The 5,807-nt window shown below is 38.5% G+C and overlaps 1 long non-coding RNA gene across 1 annotated transcript; it reads right to left on the bottom strand.

Moving 5' to 3' along the window:
• Positions 1-2,181: 2,181 nt before the first annotated feature.
• LOC112605577 lies at positions 2,182-4,585 on the bottom strand. Its single transcript, XR_003115530.1, has 3 exons — positions 4,538-4,585; positions 3,922-4,129; positions 2,182-2,759 (listed from the first exon to the last, which is right to left on the bottom strand). It is a non-coding gene; the product is annotated as an uncharacterized LOC112605577 (long non-coding RNA).
• Positions 4,586-5,807: the final 1,222 nt, after the last annotated feature.

Below are 5,807 nucleotides of genomic sequence, written 5' to 3'. Positions count from 1 at the left end.
AAATGAGTGACTCCGGGCTTTGGTTTATTTGCTTCAGTGTAAATCTGTTCTCCAAGCCTGGGAAGAAAACCACATTGTTGGTTAATTATGTAAAATATTTCACAATCAGTATAACATGAAGGGTAGCTCATAATCACGACCAGAACTGAGACCGAATAGAGCACATACTTTGCTGGAAAGAGAAAAGGATTGTCACTTAGTGAGATTTCTCAGGCCAATGTGTGCCGAGTAATTTTATAAAAATGAATCAATCTATTTATCTATTCAATCGAGACTTTAAAACACCCACTTGCCAGGGTACTAGAAATCTAATGGTTAACAAGACAGACTTGATGCCTTAAATTCGAATGGAGGAGACAGAAAGTAAGTCAGCAAACATCTAACTGCAAATTGTAATGAATGCCCTGATGGAAACCAATGGGATGTCATGAAAAGGAAAACTGAGAGGTAGGAGACCAAATTTAGATAGGGAAATCTGTAAAGGTTATTTAAGCTGACACCTGCAAGATGCACCAGAACTAGACACATGAAAAACGAGAAAAACAGTTAGGAGTCCTGAGACTTGCAGTATTTGACCCATGTGGGGAACTGCGCTGGGGCAGGTTTGTAGGTGGATGGTATGGCGTGAGGAGGGAAGCAGGAGCAGCTCCCAGGTAACTGCAGGCCTTGAAGGACAGGCCCAGAAGTGCTCTAAGTGCAGTGGGAAGCAATTAAAGGGTTGGACCCGAGGCTGACACGACATAGCTTTCATTCAGTCTACTGAATGCAGCATGAAGCTAATGGAGACGAGAAGGAAGCAGAGAGGGCAGCTTGGACCTATTCTAATAATACAGGCAAGAGGTGATGGTGGTCTGGGCCAGATGATTAGGTGCCAATATGGAGTGGAGTGGCATAGAATAAAACACGAATTCCTGATGGGTTGAACGGGAGGCAAAGTAAGGGAGAAAGAAGATTCAAATTTGATTCCCGCATGCTGCAGACTTTTACTGATGTGGAGATAAACTGGAAGTGGGGAATAGATTTTATTTAATCCTTACAGCAACTCTGTAAGCTGAGTGTTTTCGTACTCATTATATGTTTACGAAATCAGAGAATGAGAGAGCTTCATTAACTTCCCGCGGGTCTCTCAATTCAGAAGTGGAAGAATCTAAATCAATAGTTTCCTGGATTTATTGCTTTAAGAAATGCACATTTTGGGCCGGGCGCTGTGGCTCACGCCTGTAATCCCAGCACTTTGGGAGGCCGAGGCGGGCGAATCATGAGGTCAGGAGATCCAGACCATCCTGGCTAACACGGTGAAACCCCGTCTCTACTAAAACAAACAAACAAAAAAATTAACCGGGTTTGGTGGCGGGGCGCCTGTAGTTCCAGCCACTCGGGAGGCTGAGGCAGGAGAATGGCACGAACCTGGGAGGCGGGGCTTGCAGTGAGCCGAGATCACTCCACTGCACTCCAGCCTGGGCGACAGAGTGAGACTCCATCTCAAAAGAAAAAAAAAAAAAACGCACATTTTTAATACACGTCTTTCTTCCTTTAAGTTTGTGGATATTTGGCATAGCTGATCTCTAGGTATATTTGAATCAAGCCTACAAATATAGTGTTTTGTTAGAGCCACCTTTACTTCAGAATTTCCACTAGGGGGAGCTACCACTATGTGGTTTATTTACTGTGTACAATTTTATTTTTTTAATTGCTGTAAGGTTAGTATTTACTGGTCACCCACAAACTTAATCTTAATAAAGTTCACTTTGTTATCTTTTAGAAAATAGTAATGCATATTTTGTAAAAGAGCCCGACCAAAAACTTTTGGTTAAAAGAGTCTTAACCAATAACTTTAGAGTAAGAAAATACAGGAAGAAAAATAAACTCATAATTTGCATAATGGCAACAAAGCATCTAAATTAAACTGTGATGGAAAAAGATTCTAAAAATAAAGCAAGACATGTTGTATAAAATTTGATAGATGTCATTGTTATTACGATTTATAAAATTATTTTGGTTCCGTCTTATTGTGCATTCTTACTCTTATTTTAAATGAATATTTAATAAATTTTTAAGAACAATTAAAGATTATCTTATAAACATGGTCCCTGAATCTCTGTTTCTTATAAAGCCATACATTATGGGAGACAAATTTTGTCACCCATGGGGAGTTTTAGGAGCACTTGGAGTCATATGGGATAAGTATATTCATTTAATAAATAACACAAAATAAGCATAAGCATAATCCTAATGACAACAACAACAATAACAATAGCAATCAACTGGGCACCAGTTGCTGTGCTAATCACTTAACATGTAGAATCGTATGTAATCATTCCAATTATATTCGAAGCGTTGATTTTAGATACAATGATGGGGCTGACCTGGGTGTCCCTTCCCTGTGTCATGTGCTGACTCGTGAAATGCATGAGGACAGAAGCAGCATTCAGCAGGTTTCCATTCATGCCATGGAAAGGTATGAATGATAAAGGCATCCCTCAAAGTGGAGTCCCTAAGGTATCAGTAAGTGAGTGCCCTTCCAGTGAAACGTGTTTCTAATTTGGGGTTGCCTTTCCGCTGGGGATCTTACACACAAGGTGTTGTGAGCTATTAAAGGCCCTCGGATTTCATGTGCTGCCTCTTGACATCAGACAAAGTGGCAAACGACACTTTTTGAATCAGCATTGTCCCATCATAACAGATGGTCATTAGTTCAACCTAGTGGGAATCAGGTTATTGTCTTCCATAGGAAAATAAGGAGGTCAGCACTCTAAATCCTGAAATGACAAGGGGAGAAATAGTTCACAGGGCTCTGAAAACAGCATGTGAAATAATCAAAGGGTAGGGGGAACTTTCTTAACCACAAAAGATTTGTATTCAGTATACCTTAACATTTATTTCATTTAGAGCAGATGAAATAAATAGTTATATTTTGATAAAAAGGCCTGGGGATTGTCAATATTTAGCTTAGGGGTCTGAATTCTGGCTGCACAGCAAAATCATTTTGGAAAAATGTTTAAATTTCAGATGTTCAGGCATACAGTTAAGTCCCAATTATTTTGGTTGAAACCCAAGCATTCATCATTTTTTAAGTTCCCCCGTGATTCTAATATGTGGTGATTCCAATATGTGACCAATTGTGTAATAATTGCATAGTAATTATATAATCCATTTCCCAAACCTTCATGTGATAGGAATTGCCTTGGGATCTTGTTAAAATACAGTTAAGTTCAGCATGTCTGGGGCAAAGCCTGAGTGTCTGCATTTCTAACAAGCTCCCAGAAGATGGCGATATGGCTGTTGACACGCCACTCAATAACTGGCAATGCGGGTGGGCTTTGGTCTCCATACAAGATAGACACAAAGCTTCTCAAATGCAGGGGTTCTTTCTGTTCATTTGCTGATATTTATTGTTACTGGATGGTACAGAAGCTCTTGGAATGTTAAAACAAACAGGGCTTACCTCCAGACTATCTTTTTAGAGTCGTTAGCTTTGCACCAGAACATTCTAAAGACTCTCTGCTTAATCTGTTTTCTTTCTTGAACTCTGGGCCAACAGACATTCAGATTTTTGCAGGAAGGAGTTTATAAACTAACAAAGTGTTATAAATAAATGGAAGCACAAGATTTTGCCTTTACCTGCCCAATTATTGTGTCACTAGTTATTGTAAGTAAAATTAGGTTCATGGATATTTGACATGCTTTTCTACCAAGTCAGAAACTGTGGGGCAGGAGAAAGCAGAATTGATAGAATGACTAATATATTCTGTTAGACTTGACTATCTGCACCACCAGAGCAGAGCCCAGTCTGTCCCGAACATTATTGCATGTTCTTAGCACAATATGTAATACACAATTAGTAAATATGCTGTGAGCTTTGAATGCTGTATTTAGTTTAGTCCTCCAAATAATGATGGCTAACATGTATTGAATGCTTACCATGTGCCAAGCAGTGGTCTAAGTACCTCACATCTGTTTATTGATTCATTTACTATTTATAACACCCCAGTGATGCAGATGAGAATCTCCATTTTCTAGATAGAGGAAGTGAAGCACAGAGAGGTCAAGTGATTTATGAAGGTCACACAGTCATTAAGCAATAGAAACAGACATTAAATCCAGGCACTCTGGTTCCAGAGCCAGTATCCTGTTAATGTTCATAACAAAAATATATAATAAGTACTATTATAATGTCACTCATTTACAGGTGAGGAAACAAAGGCACAGAGACTCTAAGCAACTTACCCAAAGTCACACAGTTAATAATTGGTGAAATCAGGATTTAAACCCAGGCAGATTCAAATCCAGGTTATAAATCCAGAGCCTTTGTTAATGACTAATTTATAGTTTCTCAATTAGCCTATTAGTTAGAAACCACCTACTAGGCGTGAAAGGAGCCCTGAAAGAAATGTAAGTGCCATAGTCAAATATCAAACTGGAATTAATGGCAGAGGATGAGTTGAAACTCACATTTATTTTCTTTAAATTCTAAGTTCCTCTTCTCTTGGCTATTGAAACCAATGGAGAACTTTGTCAAATAGTAGAAAATGCTTACCTCCAAAGAGCATCAGGAGGATCTTCTGTGAATTTAATTTCTCTTCTACATTCTTCTCCAGGTATATTATGGGTTGTTCACACTGTAGAGGGTAGACTAATGTCAAAAAATTGATCAGATTATTCTGAAAGGCAGATAATGACACTCCTTTCTGTGGGAAATCAGAACGTCTGCTAGGCCAGAAGGCTAAGTGAGGAAGCAGGGTAGAGGGGAGAGGCATAAAAGAAGGGTGGCTGGCAACGCTGACTTCACCTGTGAAAGGCCAGTGAATTTAGTGGTGGAATCATCAGCCTGCCTTTAATTACTTGCTTTGAAGATAAAGAAGTGGAAGTTTATGATGGAGGTATCAATTATCACTGACATTTGAGAGACTGGTTGTTCAGAAAGACACAGAGTCCATGTCAGCTGGCAGTAACAGTAGGATTTTCCTTGTTGTTGTTGTTGTTGTTAAGTTCTAAAAACTTATAAAAAAATTTATAATTTGTATAGGACAAATTATAAATCTGCACTCTTAAATTGTCAGCGTTCTATGAGTGGGTACGAAAGGGATTCCTTGCTTTGTTTTTCTGACCTTCCCAGAAAAGCTTTCCATTTTAGCTTCAATGATAATGAACACAAACTGGGGTTCAGAAATAAGAATACTTATTTAAGAAATAACTGGGGTTAAGAAATAAGAATACTTAATTAAGAATTAAGAAATAAGTATATTTCCCCTGGCCTCTACACTCCTTCCAATTTCAGACCCAGTTCACTGGCCATTATGTGTCTGGAGCAATAGGAAAAGAAAACATCTAAGCAAACCATTCTCTTCTTTTGAACTGTACCATGCCTGAGAAAGCAGCAGGATAGGATAGGAGGTGAGAGGAATATTACTTTGCCATCTGAATACACTAAATTAGTCAACACTGGCGTTTGTAAATTGAAGAAATTAAATGGTGCCATGGATCTAATATGCCAAATCTATTTGCCTGCCAATGTCCTTCTGGGAAGCTACAATAGGTAGGTGAAGTACAATATCTACATTTCAAATTTATTACAACTTAGCACAATCTTTGGTTTTCTGGTAGATTTCAGTCGTTTAATAATAAAAAGTTTCGGGGTAATGGATTTTGGAATGATTTTAATATCACATTCATTCAACAACTATAGGGGCCCTACTCTCAAGCAATGGCCTAGGCCTTAGGAATATAGAGGTATCAGGTCTCCTTTTATACATTTTAATGGAGGAGAAATAAACAATGAAAAACAACTAAATAAAATTGTTTTAGGC

Source organism: Theropithecus gelada, chromosome 14, assembly GCF_003255815.1.
Source record: "Theropithecus gelada isolate Dixy chromosome 14, Tgel_1.0, whole genome shotgun sequence".
NCBI classification, from domain to species: domain Eukaryota; kingdom Metazoa; phylum Chordata; class Mammalia; order Primates; family Cercopithecidae; genus Theropithecus; species Theropithecus gelada.
The sequence above is the reverse complement of the archived record's forward strand: the minus strand, read 5'-3'. Positions and strand labels throughout refer to the sequence as shown.